The sequence below is a fragment of the Mesoplodon densirostris genome, chromosome 3 (genome assembly GCF_025265405.1).
Source record: "Mesoplodon densirostris isolate mMesDen1 chromosome 3, mMesDen1 primary haplotype, whole genome shotgun sequence".
Classification (NCBI taxonomy): domain Eukaryota; kingdom Metazoa; phylum Chordata; class Mammalia; order Artiodactyla; family Ziphiidae; genus Mesoplodon; species Mesoplodon densirostris.
The window spans coordinates 107,531,348-107,540,000 of record NC_082663.1 but is presented as its reverse complement, the minus strand read 5'-3'; the positions used below and the strand labels follow the sequence as shown (position 1 = coordinate 107,540,000).

Sequence of the window (8,653 nt, the reverse complement as noted above, 5' to 3'; positions counted from 1 at the left end):
ATGGATTAGCCACAAATAATGTCTTTGCCAACTGCAAATTTTCCCATTTTCTTCAAGCTGCTTACAGAAAAAACTGCTTTATTAATTATTCTAACCATTTGCCAATTACTTAGGTTTTAAGGGGGCTTTTATGTGCTTCAAAACCACATTTATGTTAAATCCCAGCGTAAATGAAGCACAGAAATAAACAGCAATGCTGTCATGTGAGATCATAGTTAATGGAGATAGTGGTTCTTCCCCCATTTCTGCTATTTCACTCTGAGGATGTTAAACTGTTATCAAGATCGTCTTCCCTTCCAGGCCTCAAGGACAGATTTAATTTTGTACAATGCTCAGACTTGATGGCTAATAGCAATAATGCTAGCACAAACATCTGGACTCACTACAGGAAATCCTTTCCCTCATTTTGAGAGTCTGACGCTAACTTGAGTGAAAGGTGGGTAAGAGCTTCCATGCCTCAGCCACCAACAGAGAACTGCAATAGAAAGGTGTTCTGATAAGGAAGGAGAGACTGACTAGAAATGAGAACGAACCTTCAGAGAACATTCTCTTGCCATCAAAGTGAGATTCCACATGGAGTTTTTGTTTTCTGTTTTTTAATGCAGATTCTGATTCAGTCCATCCAGGACTGGGGCTGAGACTGCATTTTGTTTTTTGTTTTGGTTTTTTTTTCAATATTTATTTATTTATTTGGCTGCACTGGGTCTTAGTTGCGGCATGCAGGATCTTAGCTGCAGCATGCGGGATCTAGTTCCCTGACCAGGGATCGAACCTGGGCCCCCTGCATTGGGAGCACGGAGTCTTAACCACTGGACCACCAGGGAAGTCCCCATATGGAGTTTTTATATTCAGAAAATGCTAGGGCAAGAGATTTAGAAAACAGAATTTTTAATCTTTTTCTAAAAAATATTTATTTATTTGGCTGCGTTGGGTCCTAGCTGTGGCACAGGATCATCGTTGTGGCATGCGGGATCTTTCATTGCGGTGGGCGGGCTTTTTGTTGCGGCATGCAGGCTTCTCTCTAGTTGTGGCGTGTGGGCTCTAAAGCACGTGGGCTTAGTAGCTGCAGCGTGTGAGCTTAGTTGCCCTGCAGCAGGTGGGATCTTAGCTCCCCGACCAGGGATCAAACCTGCATCCCTTGCATTGGAAGGCAGATTCTTAACCACTAGACCACTAGGGAAGTCCCATCTTTTTTTTTTTTTTTTTCTTTTTGCGGTATGCGGGCCTCTCACTGTTGTGGCCTCTCCCTTTGCGGAGCACAGGCTCCGGACGCGCAGGCCCAGCGGCCATGGCTCACGGGCCCAGCCGCTCCGCGGCATATGGGATCCTCCCAGACCGGGGCACGAACCCGTATCCCCTGCATCGGCAGGCGGACTCTCAACCACTGCGCCACCAGGGAGGCCCCCCATCTTTTTTTTTTTTAAGCAACTCACAAACACTCCTAATTTAGCTAAAGTCATGCACATACCTTAAAAAGGCTGACAGTACAAAGTGAAGCGGAAGGTTTTTAATAACTGTATTTGAAACCCTGGTCCTAGCCCAATAAGATGGAGATAAGGTTGACCCAAACCCCCATGCTGGAGACTGTGGAAATCCAATAGTTCTCTGAGTATCTAGGTGTGGGGGGATTTACAGTCACAGAAGTACTTTTGTTCAGCTTTCCAGCCTCTATTGAATTGTTCTCTGTGAGGTTTCCTGTGTTTACACCCTTGGTGTCCATCACCCTAACATGGGACCCAAATCCTTCTCCATGACTCCACTTGTCACGTGCTCTCTCCCCTTTACATCCAAAGCATCAGCAAACACAGGTACCAAAACTTTCAACAGAAAGGTGGGAGCCAACACATGGATACAATGGGGGAGATGTTATGCAGGCTGCTACATCTTACACTGTAAGAAAAGCACTTGAGGGCTTCCCTGGTGGCGCAGTGGTTGAGAGTCCGCCTGCCGATGCAGGGGACACGGGTTCGTGCCCTGGTCCAGGAAGATCCCACGTGCCGCGAAGCGGCTGGGCCCGTGACCCATGGCCGCTGAGCCTGCGCGTCCGGAGCCTGCGCGTCCGGAGCCTGTGCTCCACAAGGGGAGAGGCCACAACAGTGAGAGGCCCGGGTACCACAAAAAAAAAAAAGCACTTGAAAACCCTGAATTACTCTTTTCTGCCATCCTAGCACCATCAATTTCTTACTGGCTGTATCCACCCTAGCCATTTAACCTCCCACAATTTTGCTAATCCTTCCCACCTCCTCATCCCTGTTATGGGATGAATTATGTCCCCCCAAAGACACATTCAAGTCCTAAGCCCTAGTATCTGTGGATGTGACTTTATTTAGAAATACGGTCTTTGCAGATGTAGTCAAGTTAAGATGAAGTCATTAGGGTGGCCCTTAATCCAATATAACTGATGTCCTTACGAGAAGAGGAGAAGAGGCCCAGAGAAGCATGGTGAGAATGCCATGTGACCACAGAGCCAGCGAGTGGAGTGATACGGCTGCAAGCCAAGACACACCCAGGATGGCCAGCCACCACCAGAAGCTAGGAAGAGTCAAGGAAAGATTCTACCCACAGCTTCTTAGAGGAAACATGGCCCTGCTGACACCTTGATTTCAGAATTCTAGCCTCCCAAACTGTGAGAGGATAAATGTCCGATACTTTAAGCCCCCACTTTGTTATGGCAGCCCTAGGAAAGTAATACAATACCTGCCTCTTCCTTCTTTCTCCCTCCCTCCCACTTTCTCAGCAGAGATATTTAGCATCTCTTATGATCTTGACATCTACGCTCAGATCCTCAAATTTGCCGACCAGCAGCTGATGCATGTATTTTCCTATTCAAGGATAGTTCCATCCCTAAGAGATATCCTGGTGCCAGAGGTTAAGAAAATATTTTTTTCTCCACTACCTCTAGTGTATTGAGATTGTAAAAACAAATAATCTGAAGTGCCCAAACCAGATTTGGAGGTCAAAACTCCACAAATCAGCTGTTGCTCTTGATCAAGTAAGCCGACTCTTGCTTTATAACCATAACCATAACCAGGAAGATCCTCCTGCTTTTCAGAGCCTAGAAAGCTGGTGTGAATTGGCCTCTGCCCCCCTGTGCCTCATCCTGGACTGCTCCCCAGCGTCTGCTCTTGGCTCTGACAAGACTGGCTTCTTTCACTTCCTCCTTTTCAACACATACTCCCTCTGCCCTCACACCATTGCCTCTGCTGCTCCTGCTGCCTGGAACTCTTTTTCTCCAGACCCCTGCCCCAGCCGCTCTCTGAGCAGCTGCCTAATCATCCTCTGATCTTACTCAACGGTCACGTTCTCTGCGAGGCCTTTCCTGACACCCCAGGACTGAGTCACATCCCCCCAATTACAGACCCTTATGGCACCCCCTGCTTTTCCTTACTAATGTTTATTAGTTGTTAATCATAATAGAAACTCTTTTAATTGAGCTCCTCTGGGAAATTAACTGATGTTTTCAACTCCATCTGGAAAATGTATTGACTGATTGCCAGAGTATGATAAATGCTTGTGACTTCTGCCACCTAATACCTTCATCACTTCCACCCCACCAGCTGAGCTCTAGCCTTACTAAGAGAGGGTTGTTTTTGTTCCCAAACCTGTTTATGGCAGTTGAACTTGATTACTGTAATTATATAGTTTAATTAAATATCACATAAACTGATCGAATATGAGCATAAAAAGAGAGTCACTGTTTCAATGAAAACTTAAGTTCAATACTATGAAAAAACTTGAAAAAGCTGGAGAAAAAAATGCTCTTAAACAGTAGGCAAGACAAGTATCAAAGATTGAGGAAAAATAATAAAAATCTAAATGAGCTCAAATTACTTCACAAGTGTCTTTAAGTTCTCCCTCTACTTTAAAGTGTCTATAACTGAAAGTTATAGATGATATACATTTTGAGTGGGCTTTATGCAAGAAAGATAATGTAAACCTTCAGTTACCAGACTCAAAGAAAGCACCTTGGTCCTACCAAATTTGGCAAATAAATTTTCATTTGTTTTAAGTAAAAAATAAAATTGTTATATATACATAAACATACATACACACACACATATACCCCTATACACATTTTAATGATTTCCCATTTTACCTGCATTTTCCAATCACCTAATCAGCTACCAGTCTCCCTCTCATTGGATAAAGGGACTTCTACAGTAAAGATCAGTAAATATTTACTGATGTGATCATTTGATTATAGATTTGACTGTGAGTTCCATTACACCAAGGGTCATGTCTACCGGGTTCAACCCCAGAGTTCTAGCGCCTAGCACTGGAATGTACATACTCAGTAAGCATTACTCCAAATAAATGAATGAAAGATAATTTCCCTTTACTTTGTGTTGTGCAGACATAGTAGATAATATAGCAAAATATTTAAGCAGATTTCTGAAAGGTGCTGAAAGCAGTGAAAAAAATTATCCCTCAGAACTCTTCTGAGCAGTAAGTGTTAACTTCAACCCTGTGGAAGACTGTTCTTCCACAGAGTGTGGGGACGTGTCTCTTTCTGACTGATGGGCTGGCTGCCCTGTTTTGTCTGAACAGGACTCCCTGGATAGTCGTGGATCTGAAGCAGGGAATGAAGGAAGCACTTTTTCGTCTTCTCTCGTCTCTTTATGCTGTAAGAAATCTATCCTCCTCCATGATCCAGGCTTAGTGAACATAACAGATGGGTTTAATCCATAAAAACGAAAAACTTTTCCCATTTCAACTCCATTTCCTGCTCCTCTAAGTAAAACAAAGCTTTCCCTGAGGAAATGATGTAAATGCACTCAAATGTTCTTAAAAGATGCCACATAGCACAAAATATTGCTATACACTAAACCACGAGTTTTTCATTTACATTTAAAAAGAAATATGAGTGTGGTAGTGGAAAAAATACAGATAGGAATTAGGACATGCTTTCACTGTGATCTCCCTCCCTAAAGCATCAATTTCCTTGTCTGGAAAATGGGCTTGGTAAAAATACATGCCCTACCTATGTTACAGCATTCCTGTGAAGGATCAAAATAAATAACATACATGAAAACTTCTAAAATACTACAAAAGGTAAAGTACATTTTTCCTGTCATTGTTACTACAAGGTCCCCACACTAGATTTCCTCAGCAGCTTCAGTCTCTGCCCTTCTCTGCCTGGCAGGGTACAGACAACTCATTGTCTTTCACACAGACACAGGCCATCTTCTGTTACTGCACTTGAGAAGATGCTGGAGTCTACTGATTTCGGGGTAGACAGTCAGGTCCTGCTCCAGCAAACCTTCTGGGGAAATCCATGGAACACTCAACCTGTAACTCCTCCCATAGTCTTTTCAAGACAGATCTAGAGAGGGAGCATGAGTCAAGGCCCCTGTGAAAACCATAATTTCATTGCCAGTATGGGTTTAAACTTTAACAGCTTTGGTATCCATTTGTAAGATGTCATTTCTGTTGGTTCCATCCGAGTAGTTCAAACAATAGAAAATTACAAATCCACCTCCCTCAATAAAATGTATTAAGTCTGCAGTCTCTGTATAATATATGTGCACTCAAGCTACACTAATTTATTCTACAATTACTTTTATTTTTTAGCATTTTTATTTGGCTCTTATGCTACATAATTAATGGTGTTTACATGGAAAGTTTCTCTAACTAATGTAAATGGCATAAGTGGATTACTGAGAAAGCCTTAAAACAAATAAACATTTTTCTCCTTTTAAAATTTTCTTCACTCTCCGCTGAATGTCTGGCACAAGAGCAGAGTTTTTTAAATGTCAAGGGGAATATAGAAATCAGGCTACTGAGATCCATTCTCCCCTGGTAAGACAGACTTGTAATTCTGTTTCCTGTAATGGTTGGCCTGGGGGAGTCAACAGCGACCCCACTGACCCTACACATCCAGACTCAGAAGCCAGTCTTTTCTTTGGGAGGTTGCCACTGTTTTTCTCATGACCTTAAACATAACACAATATCTGGTCCCTACAGATGACTTCCCACAGAGTTTGCAGTACTGGGGATGAGACGTTCATGAGATAAACAAATAAGCTCACTATAAAGACCAGAAAAAAACCAGGGAAGGAAACCTACCAGGTTTCTAAATACCTCCACCATCATGATCACATCACCCAGTTGGGGCAATTATTGGGGCTGTCCCTCCTAGTCAAAGTTCATACTGCATGTTTCTTCAGTGGCAGCACAGAGCCAGGTTACTGTAAAATAGAGTTGGCATGAATGACAGTCATTAACTGTCAGGACATACATTATTTTTCTAAGCTGTTCTCAAGAGAAAGTGTTAACACCAAAAGCCATTTCTTTGCTCCTGCTCTCTAAGAGGCAAAGCCTGGCAGGAGGGAGTGAAGATGCCTCACTCCTCACCACATGTCCAGCCCCTAGGAGGTCTTGAAGGCAGCCTGGCTCTAGGTCATTGCTGGAAGAACAGGTAATGTGTTTTCTAAAGTACCCTTGGAGTTAACTCAGGAGTTGCAGACCAGGCTCTACCAGCAGGCTTCCTCTAGAGCAGGCTTCTGTCTCAGAACTGACAGCAAAGCTGGCAGGGCCTTGAGATCTAAGAGACAGCTCAACCCATGTGAGTTCTGAATAGATGTTCCAGAACACAGAGATCCTTGCACCGGTCCTATCCAGATTCCAAGAGCATAGCTTGGAATTAGAGTCCAGACCTAGAGGAAAAGATGGAGATCAAGTACCTATGACAAGCCCATTTTGAGTGAACAAAATTGCACAAGACCCATGGCTACACTAAGACTTTCATATTCTCTCTTTTTAAAAAAAAAAAATTATTTATTTATTTGGCTGCACTGTATCTTAGTTTCGGCACTCGGGATCTTCATTGTGGTGTGCGGGATCTTTAGTTGCAGCATGTGCAATCTAGTTCCCTGACTAGGGATCGAACCCAGGCCCCCTGTGTTGGGAGTGGGGTGTCTTAACCACTGGCCAGCCAGGGAAGTCCCAAGACCTTCATATTCTCTTAAGACTCTTACTTTTCACATCACGTGACCCATGTTAAAATCTATATACATCTCACACTTCATAATTTTGCTATGTAAGATTTTATAATTTTGCTTTTGAAATAAGTTGGCTAAAGTAACTAAAATATGCTGTGATTTCTCAACACTCACCATGTATATTTAAGAACTCTCCCTCAAGAAGAGCATCTCATCTAAAAACTGTTTTCAAATATAATGAAATTGTTTTGAACATTGAATCCAGCAATTAATATAGCTGACGCAGTATTACAGTTTGTAACCATTAATAAATGTTTATTAATTTTTTTTTCCTGCGGTACGCGGGCCTCTCACTGCTGTGGCCTCTCCCGCCGCGGAGCACAGGCTCCGGATGCGCAGGCCCAGCGGCCATGGCTCACGGGCCCGGCCACTCCGCGGCACGTGGGATCCTCCCAGACCAGAGCACGAACCCGCGTCCCCCACATCGGCAGGTGGACTCTCAACCACTGCGCCACCAGGGAAGCCCAATGTTTATTAATTTTGCTTTGGCAGATTTTTTTTTTTTTTTGGAGACAACAATTTTTCCTGGTCAGACTTCAGACATTTTCCCAAGCTTAGCTCAGATGCCCAGCACTGTGAGTCTTACACCTAGAGGTAAACTGGTCCTCTGGGCTTGCAGCACTCAGCCAAGCTCTCCCAAAGTGATTGGGCATCGATTACAGTGAGTTCTCAGGGATGTCCAGCCATTTCACAGGACTTCCACCCTCAACTAAAACAATCATGAGGAGGTCTGAACAATCCAAGAAATTCTTACTAATTAAATTCAAATTCTGGAAATTTGTGAATTTTTGGCTCTTTGGAGAAATTTACCAGTAACCAATGCTAAAAGCCTTCAGTGGTGGCCTTGGGTGGAGTCATTCTTCTCGTTCAGTGGATGAAATCAGGTGTCATAAATCCAATTTACAGTATTTCCATTCTCCAACAAGAAATGAGATTTGGAAGCTGATTTGGAGTTGCATTTCTAGGAAGCTTTTCTATCACTCCACAAAGTTATGCATGTACCACCAAGGTGTTTATAACTAGACCCAAGATAACTTCTTGAAAGATAACATACCAGCAACTGTTAGGTGGAGCATACTTTGTCGATTGATTTTTTTTCTTTTTTAAATTTTCTTCAGATAAATTAGGTCTTATCAAAGTGTATCAACTCAAAAATAATCATAGGTAGTCTGTTGACAGTCACAAAATCCCCTCTTTTGTTATCAGCACATGTTGAAATGATAAAGTTAGAATTTGAAAACTCTACTTTCTAGATGTGCGCTCTAAAAGTTATCACAGGACCAATGTGGTTTGTTTAGGGGATTAATTCCTGACCTTAGTTTGTTTTGTATCTCCTCTTAAAGCATGGAATACATACTGAGTGCATAGTGGTAAGCTCAGGGATACTGACATCAGACTGCCTGGGGTGGAATCTCAACTCTGCCATTTTCTAGTTCTGAGAACTAGGGCAAGCTACTAAGCCTCCATTTCTTCTTCTGTAAAATAGTATTAATAACACTTAATAGGATTATTTTCAGGATTAATCAAGTTATGAACGTAAAGCTGATGGTGAGCAATCAATAAGTGTTAGTTTTGAGTATTACTCATTATTTTCTCACACATGATGCTCGTTATTAATGGTTCCCAAACATGCCAGGTCACTTTTCCGTGGA

At 42.7% G+C, this 8,653-nt stretch overlaps 1 long non-coding RNA gene across 1 annotated transcript in view; it reads right to left on the bottom strand.

Moving 5' to 3' along the window:
• Nucleotides 1-8,653, bottom strand: part of LOC132485387 (uncharacterized) — a 135,943-nt gene that overhangs the window by 91,472 nt on the left and 35,818 nt on the right. The gene's annotated exons all lie outside the window — the stretch shown is intronic.